Source organism: Phyllobates terribilis, unplaced genomic scaffold, assembly GCF_046119375.1.
Source record: "Phyllobates terribilis strain yellow unplaced genomic scaffold, ASM4611937v1 Scaffold_1__5_contigs__length_1240528914, whole genome shotgun sequence".
Classification (NCBI taxonomy): Eukaryota; Metazoa; Chordata; class Amphibia; order Anura; family Dendrobatidae; genus Phyllobates; species Phyllobates terribilis.
In genome coordinates this window covers 255,167,522-255,192,817 of record NW_027362761.1, presented here as the reverse complement: position 1 = coordinate 255,192,817, position 25,296 = coordinate 255,167,522, and the positions used below count along the sequence as shown (strand labels likewise).

The 25,296-nt window shown below is 46.3% G+C and overlaps 1 protein-coding gene across 2 annotated transcripts in view; it reads left to right on the top strand.

The window, feature by feature from the left end:
• The first annotated feature begins 802 nt into the window (after positions 1-802).
• NDRG2 (NDRG family member 2) overlaps positions 803-25,296 on the top strand; it is a 46,752-nt gene continuing 22,258 nt past the window's right edge. The window contains exon 1 of one of the 2 annotated variants that reach the window (XM_073671195.1): positions 803-948. The gene's annotated coding sequence lies outside the window, so the exon portion shown is untranslated. The remainder of the gene's footprint in view (positions 949-25,296) is intronic. The other variant, XM_073671196.1, reaches the window with a different exon arrangement.

Below are 25,296 nucleotides of genomic sequence, written 5' to 3'. Positions count from 1 at the left end.
ATGTCTCTGTGGTCTGCAGTCACCCTGTGTCCATCTCTCGGCAGTCTCCTATGTCTCGGTGATCTGCAGTCACCCGGTGTCCCTCTCTCGGCAGTCTCCTATGTCTCGGTGGTCTGCAGTCACCCCCTGTCTCTCTCTCGGCAGTCTCCTATGTCTCGGTGATCTGCAGTCACCCGGTGTACCTCTCTCAGCAGTCTCCTATGTCTCGGTGATCTGCAGTCACCCGGTGTCCCTCTCTCGGCAGTCTCTTATGTCTCGGTGGTCTGCAGTCACCCCCTGTCCCTCTCTCGGCAGTCTCCTATGTCTCGGTGGTCTGCAGTCACCCGCTGTCCCTCTCTCGGCAGTCTCCTATGTCTCGGTGGTCTGCAGTCACCCGGTGTCCCTCTCTCGGCAGTCTCTTATGTCTCGGTGGTCTGCAGTCACCCCCTGTCCCTCTCTCGGCAGTCTCCTATGTCTCGGTGGTCTGCAGTCACCCGCTGTCCCTCTCTCGGCAGTCTCCTATGTCTCGGTGGTCTGCAGTCACCCGGTGTCCCTCTCTCGGCAGTCTCCTATGTCTCGGTGGTCTGCAGTCACCCTTTGTCCCTCTCTCGGCAGTCTCCTATGTCTCGGTGCTCTGCAGTCACCCCCTGTCCCTCTCTCGGCAGTCTCCTATGTCTCGGTGGTCTACAGTCACCCGGTGTCCCTCTCTCGGCAGTCTCCTATGTCTCGGTGGTCTGCAGTCACCCCCTGTCCCTCTCTCGGCAGTCTCCTATGTCTCGGTGGTCTGCAGTCACCCCCTGTCCCTCTCTCGGCAGTCTCTGCACGGACCTCCCCTCGGCCCCTCCCATTGCTGTCTCTTTCCCTGGGAGTGTCTATGAGCCTTTGTCTGGGTGTCTCTCAGATCTCGCAGACAGCTGCACAGAGAGGACCCCAGAGACAGCTGACAGAGAGGCCGGAGCCCCGATCACAGTGAGTGTCCCCGGCTGATGTGTGAGGTGACAGACTGGCCGCTGTGCTTCCTTTTCGTGCCTCCATGTGTGTTGTGTGACGGAATGTGTGCAGCCTGCGGTGCTGCCATAGGAGCGAGTGGCCGTCATGGTGCTGATAGCCGTGTGACAGATGGCCGAGTGTATTATCATGTGCACGTCCTGTGTCCTTGCATGTAATGTCCGCACTGGGGGCTTATAGCTGAATTCACAGCACACACTACAGTGTGCATACATGTACACGAGCAGCTGTGGTACTACAACTCCCAGCATGCAGAAGACACCACTGAGACACTACACTGTGCCACAAAGTGATATAAACATCTCTCCTTTCTAGAAGCAAACGACCACGCCCACCCCTGTTACTGTCCGTCCTCGGGTAACCACGCCCACACAGCTCTAGTCACACCCATAAACAGCCTGGCACTTCTCGTAGTCCCGCCCACCGTGCATTGTCCCCACGTGTAACAACAACACAGCGACCTCTCCGTGCTCACACCTGGCAGGGGGGCTTCCTTGGGTGTAGTAGGGTTATGGGTGGGCTCCCGTGTATGATGGGGTCATGGGGTGGGCTCCTCGTGTGGTGTATGGTGGGGGTCATGGGGGGATCCTCGTGTGGTGTATGGTGGGGGTCATGGGGGGATCCTCGTGTGGTGTATGGTGGGGGTCATGGTGAGCTCCTCGCGTGGTGTATGGTGGGGGTCATGGGGGGATCCTCGTGTGGTGTATGGTGGGGGTCATGGGGAGCTCCTCGCGTGGTGTATGGTGGGGGTCATGGAGAGATCCTCGCGTGGTGTATGGTGGGGGTCATGGGGAGATCCTCGCGTGGTGTATGGTGGGGGTCATGGGGGGATCCTCGTGTGGTGTATGGTGGGGGTCATGGGGGGATCCTCGCGTGGTGTATGGTGGGGGTCATGGGGGGATCCTCGCGTGGTGTATGGTGGGGGTCATGGGGAGCTCCTCGCGTGGTGTATGGTGGGGGTCATGGGGGGATCCTCGTGTGGTGTATGGTGGGGGTCATGGGGGGATCCTCGCGTGGTGTATGGTGGGGGTCATGGGGGGATCCTCGCGTGGTGTATGGTGGGGGTCATGGGGAGCTCCTCGCGTGGTGTATGGTGGGGGTCATGGGGGGATCCTCGTGTGGTGTATGGTGGGGGTCATGGGGGGATCCTCGCGTGGTGTATGGTGGGGGTCATGGGGAGATCCTCGCGTGGTGTATGGTGGGGGTCATGGGGAGCTCCTCGCGTGGTGTATGGTGGGGGTCATGGGGGGATCCTCGCGTGGTGTATGGTGGGGGTCATGGGGGGATCCTCGTGTGGTGTATGGTGGGGGTCATGGGGGGCTCCTTGTGTGCTGTATGGTGGGGTTCTGGGGGGGCACCCTCCGTGTTATGTATGGTGGGGTCATTGGGGGCTCCCTCATGCAGTGTACGGTGGGGTAATGGGGTTCCTTTGTGTGGTGGGGTCATGGGGGGGCACCCTCGTGTGGTGTATGGTGGGGTCATGGGAGGTTCCCTCGTGCAGTGTATGGTGGGGTCATGGGGGGGTTCCCTCATGCAGTGTATGGGGGGGGGGGGATACTCTCCTATGTGGTGTGTGAGTGAGGTAATGATGGGCTGCACCTGTCCGTAGTACAGAATATAACATGCCCAGGTACATATCCTGTGAACAAACAGTTCAGTTTCTCTTTTTTTTCTTCCTAAAACTGGGATGAGATACATCTAGGAAGACGTCTTTCTTCTCTGGGTCAAATCTTAGTTTGGGCAACACCAAAAGTACAATAACGCGGGTGACAAACAAGCCTGGCCACAACCTCTGCTGCGTTACCACAGAGACAAAACCATAATGGCTCAAGGAATCTCAGTCCTTCTCTACACTCCTGTAATAAGGCGTCTATAGGATAATAGGCTCAGTGTAGAAGGCCCCCTTCTGACTTTGGGAGGAAAGCTGAACACAGGGGGTCTTGCTTCTGGAATGCAGTGTTAATCACTCTTTCTTCATTAGCTGAATGCTTAGTAGGTCAATAGGAGCCAAGCTAGACACCCTCTATAGCTGTACATGCCCTGTGTGCATCCAGGCTAAAAAGATTTACTAAAAATTAAAAAAAAATACAATTTGTATTAAAATCTGTAAACACATAAGAATAATAGAATTATGTATGGAGTTTTACTGGTTGAAAACCACAAATTGTGCATGTTATCCAAATTATTAAGTTAAATAATTATTTATTATAACTTATATTTATTATAATTTATTTATTATAACAAGAGTGTAAGATTTTTTAATTACATAAATATAGTGGATTTTTAATTATTTTTTTGTGCAAGTGCCATGTGTGAACGAAGCCTCAGGTGGCGATGTGACCTCCTTAGGGGGCATGAAGCTGAACTAGCATTTATGGCACATGCACACTAGTCGTGGGCTCTTGGGCATGCTTTATTGATTTTCCTAATTCATAAATAACTTTAGTCATATGAACTAATGTTTTCTCCTAAAAGCAGATACCGAACATCTATCAATTCCCACAGGAATTGTAAACTCTTTAAACATGGTGTCCATTAAGCACAGAGATGTATTATATAGTGTATGCCGATGTAGTGAATGCACAGGATTAACAATGGAGGTTTACCAGAAGAGTTTCTTATTCTGCGGTGTTTCAGAGAAAAGCATAGTTTAATAGTCGCTGGGGAGCCAGTCCCACGGGAGACTAGTCAGACAAGTGGGTCCTTGGCGGCTTCCCCCCCCCCCCCCGGTAACCTGGAGGGACAGGTTTCTCTGTGTAAGTGTGTATAGGGATAGACCCCTCTCACTGGCAGCGGGCGGGGAGAGACTGCCAAGGACCTACCTGTTCAGCTAGTCTCCCTGCGGCTATTAAACCATGTTTTGCTCTGTAATGCCTCAGCGTTTCAGAGTTAAACATACATGGCTGCCATCATACAGCCAGTGCCTGATACTTGCTGCCCGTTGATCAGCAGTATGCATTAGCTTTTAGGTGCTCTTTAATTAATCGTTTACAGTGAAAACGGTTGTGTTGTGGATGGGCAGTACTTATATAATTATAATGCAAACTATGTCCATGGGGAGGACAATTTGTTTTTAATTTGAACATCTGCACAAGCTCTTACTAGGTGCTGTTAGCTAATCTAAAAGGGGCTTCAAACATCACCTATGCCGTGATATGATGGGAAAATCAAGACAAATGTGACCTCTTAAGCCCTTGTCATGTAGAATTAAAGGGGACCTGCAGGTCCCTCAGGCCTCCCAAACTGCCCCCATAATGATTTAGAGTCTTAATTCAGCAATACACTCAATGCTCTTGATGTCTCATTTTGTTATTCCTATCTCTGCAATAGTAACTTTTATTGCCCTCACTCTCTTATGCAAATTATCTTTGACCCCTGACCTATTGTCTCCTCCAGTATGTTGTGGATTGTAAGCCCTTGAGGACAGGTTCCTCTCCCCCTCTGTACTAGACTGTCAGTGTTATTTTATGTTTATCGTACCTTTATTTTAGATATGTATTTATACCCTCTTCACATGTACAGAACCGTGGAATTAATGGTGGTAATAACGACTAGTCCGATGAGACGTTCCTTTCCTAGAAGAGGCTTGATTCATGGTCGTGAAGTGGGTACACGTACACATAACCCAGTTAACAGATTTACATTGACGGACCGCTACAGAGGGGGATAGGACCATGACCTCACAGGCATGCATTCCATAAGGCATTGGGGAAGGAAGCACTATGTCAGGGCTTCAAAGATAATTCACATACATGAGAAAAGGCAATAAAAAAAAAAAAAGGGATTTTTTTTTTCCGCTTATATAGGAATAACAAGATGGTATATCAAGGGCATGAGTGTATTGCTGAATTATGGCTTTAAACCATTGGGAAGTGGAAAGCTTGTGGGTCCTGACAGGTTCCCATTTTAACTTATGTTTTTGGTGAAATCTCTCCAGAAAAGTACCACAATTATCACTTGTACAGAACAGTGTTTGATCACTGGGGAAACGGGGGTGCCATTGCCGGGCCTGTCACCAAGCACAACATCAAGAGCCCTGTGTCCTCCATTTCCATGGATCAGAAATTGCATATGCGCAGTGTCCCTCCATTAAATTCTGATGGATTTAGGGTACATTGGGTGAGTTCCAAACATGCCATAATGCCAAATACTTTACAAAGGTTCACATTCCATCCGTCATGGAAAAAAATTCTGCCGACACTAGGAACCAGTTAAACCATGGAATTATTTAGATTTTTTTTTAGTGCCCTGAGAATTGGTACTTTCATTAATGTCAAACTAGTCCAATAAGAGGTAGTTTTAGTATATAACCCCAACTCCAAAAGAGTTGGGATTCTGTGTAAAACGTCAAGAAAACGAGAATGTAATGATTTAGAAACCTCTCCTAGCCATAAGTTATGCACCACAGTACAGGTCAGAAGGTGAAAGGCATTTTCCATTTTATTTGAAAAAATAAACTCATGTAGAAATTGATGGCTGGAACACATCTTAGAAAAGTTGAGACAAGGCCATATCTGGACATTTACAGAAGTCTGTAAATGTTTCGGAAGTGAGGAGACAATTGCTGGAGTTTTGGGAGAGGAACGTTGTCCCATTCTTGTCTGATGTAGGATTCTAGATGCTCTGCAGTCCTGGGTCTTTGCTGGATTTTTCATTTCATAATGTGCCAAATGTTTTTTATTGGTGAAAGGTCTGGACTTCAGGCGGCCAGTTCATCACCCAAATTCTACTTCTGTGAAGCCATGCTATTGTGATGGATACAGTATGTGGTTTAGCATTGTCTTGATGAAATATGGAAGACCTTTCCAGTAAGCTACCCATGCCATAGGCAGTAATGCACCCCCATACCATCAGTGATAGAAGCTTTTGAACTATGATAACAAGCTGGATGGTTCCTCTCCTCTTGATTCCGTAGGACTCGCATCTGTGGTTTCCAGAAAGAATTTACATTTTGATTCATCTGACCACAGAACAGTTTTCCATTTTGCCTCAGTTCATTATAAATGAGCATTGGCCCAGAGAAGACTTCAGTGTTGCTGGATTGTGATTTATTGATTCTTCTTTACATGATAGATCTTTGATGAATGAAGGAGGGATCCAGCTCACAAGCAAACAGTGTTTCTTTATTCAGGTGAATATAGTACGGAGGATTAGGGATAAAATCTTTGTCAGCGATAGCATCTACGCGTTTCAGGTCTTGCACTCTTAATCCTGACTTTTTTGGAATTGGGGTTGTGGTAACACATTCTTCTGTACCTTGATGTCTCTGATAAATGACGTCTCTGAAGAGAATTCTTGTTGCCTTTTTTAAGGAAACTTCTTAATGGTTTATGTGTACTTTCTCTTGATGGCACACCATAAGGGCGCACTTCTTGTCATTTCAGACTCCATGACTAAGTAGATTAGGTTTAGGTTCACGTATATTCTGGCTTTGACTAGAACTGGTTGGAATAGTCACATTTTAGGTTCACGTATATTCTGGCTTTGACTAGAACTGGTTGGAATAGTCACATACAATCATCAGACCTGTTAAACTTCTTTCAGAGAGCAAATTGTCATAATAGCAGCAAACTTTCCTTCATCTGTATGTAGATGTCAGATTTTTCCAGTTGTGTGAGAACTGTGCTTCTTACATTCTTCAGACCACTGTATCTTATCACCTCCCAGTAATGTAATATGGTTACACATTATACAGCTGCAGACTTCTATGAGTTGGGAATGTACACTCATAAAGTTGTACTCTAGTCACACAGGACTATAAAATTTTACTTAATAATTTTACATTTGCACATAAATCACATAATATAAAGTACATCCTATATCAGTGGCACGAGGGGTTTGTCCACTTGCTAAAAATTACTTTAAGATTATAAAGAACTTGCCAGTATACTTTTATTTGAAAGGTGCCCCAATCATAAGCTTTCAGCCTTCTGCTGGTTTACACCCATAGATATTCGGCTAGTGAATGGTCGTATTAATGCTCTTTCTAATTAATACACGGGTGTAGACATGCTGACAAGTGCCTGATGAACAAGCAAGATGCCTGACATTGGGTGGTTAGATCATTTATGCTGGCAAAACTAAAAATCATTGTTGTCGGCAGTACATCGTGTAAATAGGTGATGTTGCAGATACCAAATACTGTATAGGGACAGAACTATCGTATTGGTGATCATTCTGCCCGAATAATTATTCATTGGCCTCCGGTAAACAGGCACCACATGACTTGTCTATAGTTGATTCGCGCTCTTTAATGTAGCATTGCCAAAATTGTCAAGTTTTAATGCACCATGACTCCTGGGTCCAGCAGCTTTTAGTTCTTGCCCCTTTCTTTAAAGGGAACCTGACAGTTGATACATGCTGCTTGATCCATGGGCAGCATGTATCAGATAGTGGCTGCATTATTTCAACCATATATGTTTGACTCCAAAATGTTTCGGCTTCTATGAGGCTGGTACTCTGGAGTGACAGGTCTGTCCCTGTGAGCTTCTGTAAGGAGATACCGATCAGTAAAGCAAGGGAAAGCCACCGGGAACCGAGACGCACAGTAGACTAGTCGGACAGGTAGGTCTCCGGCAGCTTCTCCCCGCCTGCTGTGAGCTTCTGTAAGGAGATAACTATCATTCCAGGGAAAAGGAAAGCCACCGGGAACTAAGACGCCCAGGAGATTAGTCGGACAGGTAGGCTCCAGCGGCTTCTCCCTGCTTAAGGAAAGACCTATCACTCCAGGGGGGTGGGCTGGGAGAATCTGCTGAGGACCCCCTTGTCCAACAAGTCTTACATGCGGTTCGGTCCCCTGTGGCTTTTAAACTGTTTTTTCTGATTTAAGCATATATGACTGAAGTCATGTAGTCAGTGTCTGATAAATGCTGCCTGTGGATCGGGCCGCATGGATCGGCTGTTAGGTTCCGTTTAACACAGGAAAATGTTTCCTGGATTGACGTTTCATCAGAGCTGTAGGTGAAGGGGGTTATCACGAGAAATGAATAAACAGAATTGGGCTTAGATATTGTAATGAGCCGGTGTCGAACATCCTGCCAGAAGTGGAGCTGCCATACCTCTGACCAAGGCTAAATGGTGAAGACCTTATGGGATAAACGTATACTAGCAAGTTCTGAACCTGGAGAGACCTGTCAATCACCCCTATCAGCACTGGGGGAAGCCGGCTGAGAGCAGCGCCGACTAGTCTCATCTGTCTATGGTACCCGGTCAGATGACCTAACTGTTTCCTCTGAAACACTGTAGCTCTCTCCCGCCCATAGATCTTAACAGCTCATTTACATATTTTGTAAAACATGGATTTCTCTGGAATTAGACATCAGATCGCAGATATCAAGGCATCATTTTATTAAATTTTCTATGAACTACATGCCCGTATAGACGACTTAGGAGGGTTGATCGTACTGACAAATTCCCTTTAAAGATAGATTCACACGTGACAGTATTGTTAAAGATATTTCTGTGACGAAAAATCAATTCCCTCTCATCTGAGTAGGATTGGTTTGGCAGCAAGAACATGGATTGCTGCAAGTTCTGTTCAGATTCATTTTTGCTTTGCCTAAAAAGGGGCACAGATAAATAGCTGGATTATTGAAGCATTAGGGTATCATGTTAATGGTACGTTCAGATTCCCTGCATGAATTTCTGTGATTCTGTGTATTCTACAGCATGGCATGAATTTGTGCACACCAGAATCGGGTATAGGAGAAAGATGCAAACAATTCAGCCGTACCTGCCTGGTGCCATATAAATCTGCTGTGTGACCATATCCTGGTTGTTACTTACACCATGTGTATCTTCCAGGTGATTCTATGCCGGTTTGTGCTGCACCACTACCAGTATGTGCGTCTTAGGCCACATTCACATGTTCAGTATTTTACCTCAGTATATGTGAGCCAAAACCAGTAGTGGGTGTAAAATGCAGAAGTGGTGATGTGTTTCTATGAGGCCATGTGCACACGTTCAGTATTTTACATCAGTATTTTGTAAGCCAAAACCAGGAGTGGGTGATAAATACAGAAGTGGTGATGTGTTTCTATTATACTTTTCCTCTGATTGTTCCTCTCCTGGTTTTGGCTGACAAATACTGAGGTAAAATACTGACCAAATACTGAACGTGGCCTTACTCTTATTTCATTTACCAACATGGCATGAAAAATTACATATAAAATATAAGGGATCTAAGCGGTAAGGTTTCTCCTCATGTAGAATGACATGCCAGGTCTGGCACGCCAGTATGAGGAGACTTAAACGCCTTGCATTCTCCTCTGGGAAATTAAATATGCAAATTGTCTCTTCAGACAGGAAGAGGAGTTGAGCTCTAGTGCCACCTATTGAAAGTAGCAATCCTAAAAGTCATTATTGACCCTTTAACGAGCCTTGTCACACGACTTAGGATAAAAGCCAAATCAGAATCTCAATTTGCAGACGCGGTGTTTCGGGGTCAGTGCAAAGTATGAGATGTGATTTGGCTGGGTGAGAGGCTAAGACTAGCATCTAAATGGGAAGGTTTCTCTTTGTGGAGAGTGACCTACCAGGTCTGGCACGCCATATAAATGACACTTCATGATTTTTTTATTTCAAACTATAATATGACTGATAAGTCAGTGGACAGATGCGGTGCGCTAAATCCTCTTCCTGGGTAAAATCAAAACTTTTTTTTTTTTAGATAATTAATTTTAATTGCCAGAGTCAGAAGACTCAGAGAGAACGGTCATGTGTACATTCACCGTAACCGCTACCCAGGAGCCCCGGACGGTGGCATATGTCAATAATTGGAATATTTTTCTGTGTAAATGTCTTTTTTACATGACTGTGCCCAGATGTGGATTTTTAGAAGCGTTAATTGATTTGCTTTGGTAATATAATTACACTTTATGACCCGCTCAGTGAATCACGTCATATGTAGAGAACAGATTGCCTTTAATTAACATTCAAGCTGCATATTAAAAATGTAAGATGCAAGCAGAATCCTGTGCAATGGTGCTATCTGCCATTCTTCGCATATCGTGTCTGTGTATTGTATCCTTTATGATATTGCCGCGTGTCACGACAGATGTGCACATTTGCCCAGTGATGTATACCAGTGTGTATACACTCTACCAGCCTGTGCTTTTCTGTCTGTCACGGGTTTGATCTTGTGACCTTCAAGATTTGAAGGGCAGAAGCTGCGTAACTCCTGGGAGCTTTGCCATAGCTCCGCTGCCTGGGACATACCATTATTTAAAGGGGAGCTCATATGATAGGCCATATGTGACTAGAGCAGACACGATGAGAGGGAGAAGCAATATCATTGCCTGGTTGTTTATGGATTTCATCATGCCAAGATGTGGGGAAGGGCTGGAAAGAATTGAAGAAGGAAGGCTGTGCTTCAGCCACACACAGAGCAAGACTGATAGACACCTGATTCTTCTCTAAGGTGTGTTACGTCTACTGATTTCAAGATAAGGAGCTCCTATCACCTAGTTTCCACTTGTTTGTTCTTTTTGTATTTTTTCACAGAGCTAGAATTGTTTCCCTCGATTTGGAACTGTGGCAAAATGTGTGTTGACAAAGGGAGTAGACAATTCACCACAATTTTCTATCTTTACACTTAACAATTTTATTCTTGCATAGAGTCTAAGGCTGGGGTCCTCAAACTACGGCCCACGGCCCACGGAGGACTTTTATCCGGCCCGCCGGGCTATGGGTGGAGGAGAGGAGAGCGGTGCCATTGCCCGCCCTTCTCCCCCCCCCCCCCCCCGCTCGCTCAGGACCCCGGCAGGCAGATACTTACCTCTCCATGTGCCTCTGCAGATCCTCTGTCTTCCTGCTCTGCGCTTCCTGTGACGTCTCAGGTCAGAGGGTGCGGTGACGTCTTTACACCGCGCCCTCCCGAGTGCCGTCACAGGCAGCGCAGAGCGGGACAACGCCGCCGCGACGCTGGAGTCCAGACCAAAGTAGAGCAGCGGCAGCAAGTGAGAAGTGAGTATTGGATTTTTTTTCTTTTTTTTTAATGTATGGAGGCATAGGTCATTATATGGGGGGGGTGACATCCTGCATGGGGCATGATATGGGGGGTGACATCCTGCATGGGGCATGATATGGGGGGTGACATCCTGCATGGGGCATGATATGGGGGGTGACATCCTGCATGGGGCATGATATGGGGGGTGACATCCTGCATGGGGCATGATATGGGGGGTGACATCCTGCATGGGGCATAATATGGGGGGTGACATCCGGCATTGGGCATTATATGGGGGAGAAAGGGACACTGCATGGAGCATTATATGGGGGGAAAGGGACATCCTGCATGGGGCATAATATGGGGGGGGGGTGACATGCTGCATGGGGCATAATATTGGGGGGGTGACATGCTGCATGGGGCATGATATGGGGGGTGACATCCTGCATGGGGTATAATATGGGGGGTGACATCCTGCATGGGGCATGATATGGGGGGTGACATCCTGCATGGGGCATAATATGGGGGAGAAAGGGACATCCTGCATGGGGCATAATATGGGGGGGGACATCCTGCATGGGGCATAATGTGAGGGGGTGACATCCTGCATGGGGCATTATATGGGGGGAAAGGGACATCCTGCATGGGGCATTATAAAGACGGGAGTGATAGCTTGCATGGGGCATTATATGGTGTGAGAAAGGGACATCCTGCATGGGGCATTATATGGGGGGTGGCATCCAGCATGGGGCATTATAAGGGGGGGGAACAGCCTGCATGGGGCATTATATGGGGGGTGGCATCCAGCATGGGGCATTATAAGGGGGGGAACAGCCTGCATGGGGCATTATATGGGGGTTGGCATCCAGCATGGGGCATTATAAGGGGGGAAAAGCCTGCATGGGGCATTATATGGGGGATGGCATCCAGCATGGGGCATTATAAGGGGGGGGGGAAGCCTGCATGGGGCATTATATGGGGGGTGGCATCCAGCATGGGGCATTATAAGGGGGGGAACAGCCTGCATGGGGCATTATATGGGGGGTGGCATCCAGCATGGGGCATTATAAGCGGGGAACAGCCTGCATATGGCATTATAAGGGGGAAACAGCCTGCCTATTGGGAACATTTACCTGCCTATTGGGGACCTATGCTGCCTATTGGGTACAGTTACCTACCTATTGAAATACCGGTTGATTTAACTTTACTTGTTCTTCATTTTAAATATTGTATTTGTTCCTGTATTGTTTTTTTTTTACTTCAAAATAAGATATGTGCAGTGTGCATAGGAATTTGTTCATAGTTTTTTTTAAAACTATATTCCGGCCCTCCAATGGTCTGAGGGACAGTGAACTGGCCCCCTGTTTAAAAAGTTTGAGGACCCCTGGTTTAAGGCGTAACGTTTCTCCTTGTGGATAGTGACATGTCAAGCTTGGACATGCCAGGCTTGACATGTCACTCACCCCAAGAAGAAACGTTATGCCTTGGACCTCAGTTCAGAGCCTCTCACCTAGCCGAATCAGATCTCATACTTTGCACTGACGAGGGAAACACTGTCTGCAAATTGAGATTCTGTTTTGGCTTTTATTCTAAGTCATGTGGTTCGTTGAAGGGTCAATATTGACTTTTAGGATAGCTGCTTCCAATAGGTGGCGGTAGAGTTCTAGTCCTTTTCCTCTCTGAAGAGACAATTTGCATATTCATACATAGAGAAACTGGTGAGACAGAAAGTATCCCCCCTCATCCCTCCCATTGCAACTAATCAGGTCGCCAAACTGGAAATTGACTGGTTGCACTGGCTTTTTAGTGTCCAGTTTTGTGTTGATAACATTATGAACAAGCATTGGAAAGGAAAGTTGGTGCTCAGTACACTCCATGCATTGGTAGATATTTCTGGTGTATACGTCAATGTATCCGCCCATATGTCTATAGATGTTTGGCATATTTGTCTTTGGTTTACATTTGCAATCTGCAATCATCTCATTCCTGTGTTGAAAAGCACAGTCAACTACTTGTTCCCATACAATTGTATACATCAGAAAGCCAAAACCTGTACCTTCAACATTGGGATTTTTACTTTTTTAAATAGGATTCAATGACCTAGTTGCATATTGTAAGTGGTCCGATCAAACATAAGCGGCTCCCAGTATGAGAACCTAGCCGCAGATCCATTAATATACAGTGCAGATATGGGTTTGCCAATGTGGGCTCATGCATGAAGTCAGCTGCCTTACAGCCCATAGAAGCCAATGATGATACATGAGGCCCTGTAGATATTAGAATTGTGCATCGTGATTTTCTTTGTAATGCGACTTTAGGCTGCGTTCACACATTGCGTATTTCCCTTTTTTTTTTACCTGCATTTTTTTTACGCAGGTAAAAACAGCACCTTCATTCACACACTGTTTTTTCCTGCGTTTTTTTTACGCAGGTGCAGGAGAAATGAAGTGTGAGGAGCATGGACACCTGTATGTAATGTAATGTATATGTCTGTGTGTCCTGTGTGTCCTGTCTGTGTCTATGTGTCGTGTGTGTGAGTGTCCCTCTAGCAGTGTATGTACAGACAGCTTCTGGCTGCTGTACATACACTGCTTTAAAAGAAAAAAACTATGGATACTCACCTATCCGATGGATGGGAGAGGCGTCCGGTCCCGCGGCTTCCAGCATCTGCCGTGAAGCGATCAGCTGACTGTCACGTGACTGGCCTGTAAATCAGCTGACCGGAAGCCGGTAAGCTACAGTTACTTGATCGCTTCACCGGCAGTTGCTGGAAGCGGCTGGAACAGACCGGACGCCTCTCCCATCCATCGGGTAGGTGAGTATCTATAGTTTCTCCTGCTCCTCCATAAAAAAGCGCTGGAATTACGCAGTGTGTGAACACCGCTGCGTAATTCCATCGCTTATAATGGGCACAATAGGAGAAAGTGCAGGCCGCGGTGCGTAAAGAATTGACATGTCAATTCTTTACGCAGCTGCGCTTTCGCGCTGCGTAAAATCACACAGTGTCTGAACGGCAAAGTGAATTTCCCATTCACTTTGCTGGCAGACACAAGGCACATTGCGCATTTTGAAAAAGCTCGAGAAAATACGCAATGTGTGAACGCAGCCTTACTTTGCATGAAACATTTGGTTAATAAAAATCAAAATCTAATTGCACTTACCGGCAAATGTGACTATGAGATCATTTATTCGGCTGGGAAATATACATAATTGATGCCACAAAGATTTGATTAGAAGTCTTCCTGTGGCCAATGTGAAAAACAAGGAGGAGGGTTGTTTTTAAAGTGCGGCTCTAAAATTCTATCTGTTGTTTGTCTCTTGCTTTGTAGCAACAAATTGGCACATTTTTAAAGCTTATTATGATCTGTTGCTAGATAGGACTTGAGGAGCAAACTGAATTTAAGTGGCAGGGAGAAATCAGAAAAATTAAAGCTACACTTTAAATAAATATACCCCTTTAAAGAGGACCTGTCGGCTCTGCCCTCCTGTCGGCTCTGCCCTCCTGTCTGCTTTAGTATTTGTATTCCTTATAAGAATCCTGTAACATCTTATAGCTCTGCATTGTACCATTCCTCTGTTATTCCTTCTAAAAATGCAGGGAGGAATTCACAATGGGGTGTTATTAGCCGGAGGTGTGTATGTGCACACTCTGACACTGTCCAATCAGTGCTGACTCTACCAGACCATCTAGGTCCTGGGAAGTTTACAGTTTTGGTTGAATGGGGTGGAGATTAGCAGGGCTAGTGTGCAGATCTTAAGTTTTAGGCAAAACTTTCCATCTTTGAAACTGAGCTTATTGAAGATCAGCCCTAGAAGTGGTAAGTGTTCCTAATTTGTGCCTGATAGCTGTGCGCGCGCTGTGTGTCTGGTGTATATGTTAAATGTGTGATCTGTGCTTTGTTTTATGTGTACTTATGTAATGTGCATTGCACTTGTATGATGTGTTTTATATGTACTTGTGTGATGTGGGCACTATGGTTGTGTAATGTGTGTTATGTACTTGTGTGATGCGGGTTCTATGCTTGTGTAATGTGTGTTATGTACTTGTGTGATGTGGGCACTATGCTTGTGTAATGTGTCTGATAGGTACACTGTGCATCTAATATGTGCTCTCTAATTCCCTGTTGTGTTCAACATGTTTTTTTTTGTATGACCTGTTCCTTAAAGGGGTTTTCCATTTTTTTATTTATTTTTTTTATTTTCATTTTTTATGCCTATAGGTTTGCAATAAGGAAAAATAGTAACATCAGGATTTCGCATCCTCCCCATCTCCGGCTTTCCGCTGCTGTAATGGACATTGTTGAGAGGCTGTAGAGGTGACGTCACAGCTAATCACTGAACTCAGCAGCTTGTGCCATCTATCATGTCATGACCACTGAGGCATTGATTGGCTGCAGCACGCAAATTTCTCTGTAGTCATGACGTCACCACTGCAGTCTGTCAACAAAGTCTAGAGCAGCGGAGAGAAGCTGCTGGACCCAAGGAGGATGAGTAACTGTGATTTTAGCCTACGGACTTAAAAATAAAATAAAAAGCCCCTTTTAAGAAAGGGGAGCCCATACAACATTCCTGCACAGGGATCCCTTGCTTTCAGTGTTCACCCCTGCTTGTTACATTTACTACTCTTGGTTTTGAAATAAACATGCTCGTGTCGCTCCAAAGTGATCTGTTCTGGGGACTGAGGGGCCATGTTAAGATTCCAAATAATTTATCCTGTACCATTATGCTTTCTTTTTTTTTTCTATTTTCTTGTCCTTGTCAATTTTCTTACCCATTTGTCCACCATGTCGATCTTGATGGGTTAGAGAATTTTCAGCTTTGGCTACGATTAATCTGGTTAATTCAGGACAGTGTTCCTCTTTAATATTCTGTGCCGCTTCTCCCACAGCTCTATTTGTACATGGTGTTAAATGCCAGGCTGGCAGGAAGCAAACAGTTGTGTCAGAAGCAGTGTTTTGTAGTCCTTGGGAGAACGGGTCTGTGGGTGGGCAAAGAGAAAAGGGGTGGTTGCTAGGTGAGCAAAAGCTGGGACTTGGCCCTTTTCAGGGCTCTCTTGAATTTAATTGATATTTTGAAAGTATTTCATCAGTGCGGTCATGTATTGGAACCAATCAGCAAGGCGAAGGATCTGATTTCTATTCCCTTACCGCTGTATTTTTTCTTTCCCTACTGGAAACCTTGTAGCTATTTTATATTCGTGACTTTAAAAGGAACCTGTCAGCTTGACAAATGCAACTTACCTTCAGATATAGCAGGAATCTGCAGGTAAATGGTGTTTAAATCATGTCTGGCAGGCTAGGGGCTAATTCACACCACCATATTTTCAGTCCCCATGCTGTCTGTAAAAAAACGGATAGCACTTGGACCAATGTTATTCTGTGGGGCAGTGCAGATGAGTGTTTTTTTTTTTTTTTACTGACAGAATTTGCATGTGAAAAAAAATCACAGCATGCATGAGCGTCTTCCATAAATTGGAAGAGACTCACCTATTCAAGTCTATGGCTGCGTAAAAAAATCTAACGGAGCCACAGTATAACATTGAATTTTTACAGATACATTGCAATTCTGTAGCATAGGAAACTGCAAATGGACCTATAAATGATTAGTATTTGCTGAGTAATTAGTATCTGCTGAGTAAAAAAAAATGGATGAGCCTGGAAAAACGGATGGAAAAAAAGCCGTTGCATTTTTAAGTGCAGAATCAGTTTTTCTGTACTGTAAGGCTATGTTCACATGCAGCATTTTTGCAGCATGTTTTTTTTTTTTTTCTGCAGAAAAGAAGCTGTGTTTTACGGTGCCAGCCAAAGCTTTGAGATTTCAGATATCTCATGCATATGCTTGTTTTCTCCTGCAGGAATTTCAGAACTGCAGAGTCTTTGAAATTCGCAGCATGTGAATTTTTCCAGTGTTTTAGCAGTGTTTTTTTTTAATCGATAGAAAGCAACGAGAGAGGTTTTGCAGCATTTTTTGCTGAATACAATTGACTTTATTAAACATGTACTGCACACAAATCACACTTGTAATCTGCATGAAAAAAAAGCTACAAAAAAAAAGCAGGAAAAAAATGCAAGACCGGTGAGTGATCATAGGCTAAAAATGATGCTTCCAATCTGTACCAAAAAATGCATTAAATAATCCGAAAAATGCTGCATAAATGCAATAATCAGAGATTATTGTTATTGCGTAGCTTGGTGTGGACACCTGCAAAAAACATAGATAAAAAGCGACATTTATGCTACGTATGAACTCGACCAAAGTCACCGCTCACTACACATTGAGAGCCCTGTTATCACTCCCTGACACATTGATTGCCAGCCTACTGGGCACACACATGCTGCAGAGCAGGCTATCGGTCAATGTGCCGGGGAGTGATTACAGCACAGTGACTGTAACCGCTCCCTGCACTGCCCAGATGACTGGAAACATGCGGCTGCAGGGAGAATATGAGGTAATTTTCTCTCTGTAGCCGCTGCTCCAGTACGGCATCCAGACATGATCTAAAATTTATTTGCGTGCAGAATACCACTATAGCTGCAAATTAATAGTGTTTCTGGAGGTGACATGTTCCCTTTAACCTCTATCTCAAGATCCACATATAAAGAATGAAGCTACATTCTATTATTGCTCTAAAGTGCATTTTAAATAGCCCTGGCAGCAGCATTTACCCCTGGCAGCAGCATTTACCCTCCTAAGCCTGGCCCACCATGCATTTTGGCACCGTATGGCATGTCCAGATAATGACAGAGGCTTCTTGATATACGTCTACTCCGGCCTATCTTCCTTTGATTGATGTGGACATCCACAAGATCTCTACTGCACAGCAAAGGCCCAATGCATGTGCAGCTGTTGGGCAGAGGATTTAAAGTGATTATCCGGCATGTAATGTTGATTGTCATCAATATCATATCGGTGGGGGTACGAGGTGTTGGACTCCCACCAATGAGCGGATATTAGCTCAGACACCGGCGCGATGTAAACAAAACAAATTGAACAGCACTGCTCCATTTAGTGGGTCAAATGAATAGGGTCTGGTCTGCAGTGGCCGATGTCTTGCTCCGTCCACTGCGCTAATAACAGCTGATCTAGTTACCCCACCCCCACCAGTCTGATACTGATGACCTTTAATAGGGATGGGTCATCAATATTACATACTCGGGCAACCCCTTTAACTTTCTTCTTTCTCGCACTCGTTCCATTGAAAGTTGACTCTCCTATCCGGAAGAGGGGAAAACAAAGTGCGTAAACATTTATTTTATGCTATGCAATTAAAATTATAAGCACCATGTCCTCCACATCAAAGGCACAAAGAGGTATAAGATTAAAAAGGTATTTTTAAGCCAGAAAGTGTGATGTGAATGGTTGAGGAGGGTGAAATCTGGTGACCGGTTGACCGTGCAGCAAAAGAGAAAGTAATGGTATTCCACAAAAAAGCACGATGCCACCAGGGGTATAAACTTAGTTCAACAGTTCCGAGGACTCTCTGCTTGAAACATATTTTCAATTATTTCTATAGAACATCATGCAGTGATTTTCCTCACAATACTGCATGAAAACACTATGAATTTGTTAGAAACACCAATGTCTTCATGGATTGTTTCCACCCCCAGCCCGCCATGGACCACACTAATTAGATGAAACTTATTGGCAGGTTAGAATGGGGGCCAGCCGACTCTTGCCAGATAGCCTTATAAGTGTTCCTAACGGAGATGAGCCACTGCCAAAGTTCTGTAGCCCTTCCTATTGAAATAAGCATGCATGCATATGGGGGGATTGGAAAACTGTCTGTCAAACAAACATTTGGTTGACTGTTATTTAAATGGACTCTGTCAGCTCAGAATGACTGTTCCATCCAAGTACAAGTGCTTTTGCACCCTTGTGATAGCCAAACATTTAACTGTTTTCCATCTATCTCCAACCTTCTCTGGCTCTATGAAGCCAAAACTGGCATTCAAAGAAGGAGTGAAGATAGAGGGAAAACCATTAGGTGGGAAGGGGCACTTAAATGTTTGTGCACACCAAGAGTGCACTGAATGCCTGTGCTTGGTTTGAACAGTCATTCTGTGCAGACAGTTTCCTTTTAAAGGGACTCTGTCAACCGAGAATGACTGACTGTTAAAACCACGTACAGACGCTCGGTGCTTCCCGGCGGGGCCAATCATTTACATACACCTTCTCTCCTGCTTGGTTTTCATTTATCTCCACCCTTCTCTGGCTCTTTGAAGCCAAAGATGCCAATCAAAGAAGAGAGGAGGTGGAGATTGAGGGAAACAAGCAGGTAGGAAGGTGTATATAGATGATTGGCCCCGCCGTGAAGCACTGGGCGGCGGGACTTAGTTTGAACAGTCATTCTGTGCTGACAGTCCCTTTAAAGGGGTTATCCAGCTCTTCTTTCTACTTAGCAGCACCTAAGTATTGTGCACTCATCCTATTCTAATAGGACATGTGAGCGATACGATGCCACATCAGCAGTGCCTCAGATCTCCTAATTTGTAAATGAGAGGTGCTGGATACTCCCTTTTAAAGGGGTTGACCAAATTTAAAAAAAACAAAAACAAGAAGTAATACTGCCAAAATATTTAAATAATATTTACACACCCTATGTTCTATCGCTGCATTCTCAATGCTCGTCGCTGATGTCCTGGTTGCATTTGCTGTCACAGCCAATATAACATGTATGTCCACTGCGATCAATCACTGGCCTCATCTTGCATATTTTATATAGGTTATTATAGGTCATGACATTTGCAGCCTAAGTAAACCGTATACCAGTAGGGAACATCAAAGATGCAGCTCTGGAATGGTGGTGAGTATATATTACTAGTGTTGAGCGATACCTTCCGATATCGGGAAATATCGGATCGGATTGGATCGGACCGATACCGAAAAAGTATCGGATATCGCCGATTCCGATACCGGAAACCAATGCAAGTCAATGGGACATAAATATCGGAATTAAAATAAACCCTTTCTTTCCTTGTAGGTTATTTCTACATGAAGGAAAACAACTAAGAATAATGTAGAATGTATTGGGGGAGGTGGGGGAGACAATAAAGGCATAGAGGTTTAGCCCAGTCAAATGGAATAGCAGGAATTACTATTTTTTTATTATATTCTGAGTTACGGAAATATTAACTATGTTAAGTATTTTTATATTTTGTCAGATATTTATGTTTCACTACTTCCATGCTCTTCACCTTCTTTTTTACTTCTCCCACACTTTCTCCTTCATCATCCTCAGCATCTTTTTCATCCACTTCTTCTTCACCTTCTTCTTCTTCACCTTCTTCGTATTATTCTTTTTTTTACATTCTTCATATTCTACTTCTTCATCTTCTTCATATTCTTCTTCTTCATCATATTCTTATTTGTGACAGGCATTCCTGTAGTTGTTATCTATAAAAGGTTGGACATTACACCTTTCGTTCTGCCCGTCACAAAAGATTTACAACAGGATTTGTCCGCGTTCAGTTTGGCCTGCAGCAGCAGGTCTTTTCCAGGGGCACCACGAGGAGGAACGGACTCACTCCCATACACTGCTTAGTCATCTTCTGCTTATAATTTAGATATTATCTTTTGCTCTGATTTTTAGTCTTATGCTTAATGTTCTTCCGCTTTTTGTTCTGCAGCTTCTTGTATTTCTGCTTCTTGGTTTTCTGTCTCTTGTTCTTCTGTATCTTGGTGCTTGTCTTCTCTTCTTTGTCTTCTTGGTCAACTTCTTCAGGGTCATCTTCTTGGTCTTCTTCGGGGTGGTCTTCAGGGTCGTCGTCTTCGGGGGTCCTCGTCTTCGGGGTCCTCGTCTTCTTCGGGTTGGTCTTCTGGGTCCTCGTCTTCGGGGTCCTCGTCTTCTTCGGGGTGGTCTTCAGGGTCCTCGTCTTCAGGGTCCTCGTCAGGGAGATCCAGAGTGATTACCAAGAACCATTTCAAAAAGCTTGAACTTGGAAATGTAGCAGAAGGTACAAGAAAGCTGAGGAACTACCGAGGACCAGCTGACGGTACTGGAACCCGGATGGGTAGCAGAAGGTACAAGAGCCAATGGAACTACTGAGGACCAGCTGATGTTACTGGAACTCGGTTACTAAGCAGGAGGTACCTGTGCCAGAAAGCACTACCAAGGACCAGCAGACGTTGGTGGAACTTGGATACCGAGAAGGAGGCACCTAATCCAAAGGTACTGCCGAGAACCAGCTGACGGTACTGGAACCCGGATGGGTAGCAGAAGGTACCCATGTAAAAAAAAGTTCAAGGCCGCGAGCCGGCCGCAGTTACCAAAACCCACAGTCCTACAGGGGGTGCTTGTCCTATTGGCACTATGGAACCAGCCTTCATTGCCAGATCCCGCAGCCCACATAGGAGTCACCTAAACTGCAGGCACCATAGAGTCGGCTAACCCGACCGCAACACGACAGGACAACGCATTGGAGGCAAAGTGACGTTGACACTACCCGGAAACAGCTGGCGTGCTGGAACCAGGCTGGGCAGGAGGGAGTACCCGTGCCAAAGACACTGCCGAGAACCAGCTGACGGTACTGGAACCCGGATGGGTAGCAGAAGATACAAGAGAAAATGGAACTACCGAGGACCAGCTGACGGTACTGGAACCCGGATGGGTAGCAGAAGGTACAAGAGCCAATGGAACTACCGAGGACCAGCTGATGTTACTGGAACTCGGTTACTAAGCAGGAGGTACCTGTGCCAGAAAGCACTACCAAGGACCAGCAGACGTTGGTGGAACTTGGATACCGAGAAGGAGGCACCTAATCCAAAGGCACTGCCGAGAACCAGCTGACGGTACTGGAACCCGGATGGGTAGCAGAAGGTACAAGAGCCAATGGAACTGCCGAGAACCAGCTGGCGGTGCTGGAGCCCAGGGTAAATACTAAAAACAGAGGAGCCAGAGGTGTATTTGGAGGAGGTTTTAAATCCGTAGTACAGTGGATGTGGACAAAGCAGGAGAATTTGCCGGACACACAGCTGGGGATCAGCTGACGTTACTGAACCCCAATAACACTGGAGCAAGCGTTGACTGTGCAGACGGCACTTCTGAGCAGCAACTAGCGGTATTGGAGCCCAGGGTAAATACTAAAAACGGAGGAGCCAGAGGTGTAATTGGAGCAAGTTTTAAATAAGTAGCACAGTGAATATGGACAGAGCAGGAGAAATTGCCGTGAACACAGCAGGGGAACAGCTGACGTTACCGAACCCCAATAACACCGCAGCAAGTGTTGACTGTGCAGACGGCACTTCCGAGCGCCAACTGGCGGTGCTGGAGCCCAGGGATAAGAATGAAAACAGAGGAGCCAGAGGTGTAATTGGAGCAACTTTAAAATGTGTAGTACAGTGGATGTGGACAAAGCAGGAGAAATTGCCGTCCGTACAGCAGGGGAACAGCTGACGTTACCGAACCCCAATAACACGGCAGCAAGTGTTGACTGTGCAGACAGCACTTCCGAGCGCCAACTGGCGGTGCTGGAGCCCAGGGATAAGAATAAAAATAGAGAGGAGCCAGAGGTGTAATTGGAGCAAGTTTTAAATAAGTAGCACAGTGAATATGGACAGAGCAGGAGAAATTGCCGTGAACACAGCAGGGGAACAGCTGACGTTACCGAACCCCAATAACACCGCAGCAAGTGTTGACTGTGCAGACGGCACTTCCGAGCGCCAACTGGCGGTGTTGGAGCCCAGGGATAAGAGTGAAAACAGAGGAGCCAGAGGTGTAATTGGAGCAACTTTAAAATGTGTAGTACAGTGGATGTGGACAGAGCAGGAGAAATTGCCATCCGCACAGCAGGGGAACAGCTGACGTTACTGAACCCCAATAACATCGTAGCAAGTGTTGACTGTGCAGACGGCACTTCCGAGCGCCAACTGGCGGTGTTGGAGCTCAGGGATTACAGTTCAGGTGGTAGAAACATGAACAGAACAGGAGACCTGGATACTGTTGCCAACCAATTATTTATTCTGGAAGAGGACTGGCAAATTCATGAGAGATCCAGGCCTTGTTCATTTTGAGAAAAGTAAGCCGGTCAACGTTATCGGAGGATAGTCGCATGCGACGGTCTGTTAGTACACCACCTGCGGCACTAAAGACGCGTTCCGATAATACACTAGCAGCAGGGCAAGCTAGCACCTCCAGTGCATACTGACTAAGCTCTGGCCATGTATCCAGCTTACAGACCCAAAACTTGAAGGGAGAAGAGCCGTCTGGGAGTACACTAAGAGGGCAAGACATGTAGTCTGTCACCATCTGACGGAAACGTTGCCTCCTGCTGACTGGAGCCGTCTGTGATGGTGTAGACATTTGTGGCGGCGGGGACACAAAACTTTGCCACATTTCGGCCATACTGGTCTTGCCTTGTGCTGAGGCGCTGCTTCTGCTCCCTCTTTGTGCAGAGCTTCCTCCACTGCCTCGACGCACTGAGCTGCTTTGTAAAGCACTAGCAGCACTGCTCTCGGTTGGAATGGAGAACATGATGGAATGCACCAGTGCGTCTTGGTACTCCCGCATTTTACGCTCCCGGTTCAACGGTGTTATGAGGCTTTGTAAGTTGTCCCGGTAGCGAGGATCTAGGAGGGTGGACACCCAATAATCAGCCGTGTTGAGAATGTGGGCGATGCGGCGGTCGTTTCTCAGGCACTGCAGCATGAAATCAACCATGTGCTGCAGACTGCCAACTGGCCAAGAAACGCTGTCCCCTGCTTGAGGCGTGATCTCTGCCTGCTCTGCATCACCCCACCCTCGCTCTAGATACTGACTACTAGAGCATTGTGTACCTCCCTCCTCTGGACAGATGTCTTCCTCATCCATTGACTCCTCCTCATCCTCCTCACAAAGTGTCCCCTGCCTAGGCCTTTGTGAGGAACCACGTTGCGCAGACTGTAGAGAAGCAGATGGCATTTGTGACTCCTCATCCTCCACCTCTTCCAAAACCTCGTCCCTTAGTGCTTGCAGTGTTTTTTCAAGCAGGCAGATAAGGGGGATAGTCATGCTGACTAGTGCATCATCTGCACTCGCCATCCGCGTGGAATAATCGAAGGCACGCAAAACGTGGCAAATGTCCTTCATAGAGGCCCACTCAGTGGTGGTGAAGTGTGAACGGCGCGCACTGCGACTTGTTTGCGCCTGCTGCAGCTGGTACTCCATTACTGCTGCCTGCTGCTCACACAACCTCTCCAACATATGTAACGTTGAATTCCACCTGGTGGGTAGGTCACATATGATGCGATGTTCCGGAAGACATAATCGGCGCTGCAGAGCTGCAATGCGTGATCTTGCATTGCTGGAACGCCGCAAGTGAGCGCACTCTATGCGGACCTTGTGAAGCAGTGCATCAAGATCCGGATAGTCCCTCAAAAAACTCTGCACGACCAAGTTGAGCACATGTGCCAGACATGGGATGTGAGTGAGGTTGCCTAGGCCCAGAGCTGCCACCAGATTTCGGCCATTGTCACACACTACCATGCCTGGCTGGAGATTCGCTGGCACAAACCACACGTCACTCTGCTGCTTGATGGCATTCCAGAGCTCCTGCGCTGTGTGGCTTCGATTCCCCAAAGAAATTAATTTTAATACGGCCTGTTGACGTTTGGCCACGGCTGTGCTCATATCGGTCATCATAACAGGTAACCGTTCACGGGTCGATGTGGAGGTAGACCGTGACGGCTCCTGCAGCGCTGATTCAGAGGAACTGGAGTATGAGGAGGAGTCAATGTGTACAGACTGGATTCCTGCAATCCTTGGAGTTGGCAGAACACGTACAGCGCCACTCTCAAGATCTGTACCCGGCTCCACAACATTTACCCAATGGGCAGTGAGGGAAAGGTATCGTCCCTGTCCATGCTTACTGGTCCACGCATCAGTGGTCAGGTGGACCTTGCTACTGACGGCGTTTTGTAGCGCATGTTTAATTTTTCCCTCCACATGATGTTGCAGGGCAGGGACGGCTTGCCTGCTGAAATAAAAGCGGCTGGGCACGTTGTATTGTGGGACTGCCAATGCCATAAAGTTACGGAATGTGTCAGTCTCCACCAGCCTGAATGATAGCATTTCAAGGGCCAGTAGTTTAGCAATGCCAGCATTCAGAGCCTGTGCTCGGGGGTGGTTTGCCGAGTATGGGCGCCTTTTCTCCCATGCCTGTGCTAACGATGGCTGTAGACTGGCCTGGGAGTGTGAGGATGACTGGGAAAGTGGTGCTGTGGGTGGAATTACACTGTGTCTCTGTACAACAGTGCCAGAGATTCTTCCATGGCGATCCTGTGAGGAAGCCGAACCAGCTGTGTGTGAGCTGGAGGAAGAGGCTACAACACGAGCTGAAGAGGTGGTAGGTGGCGCTGTAGGTTGGCCTAGGTCTTCAGTGTGTTTGTGT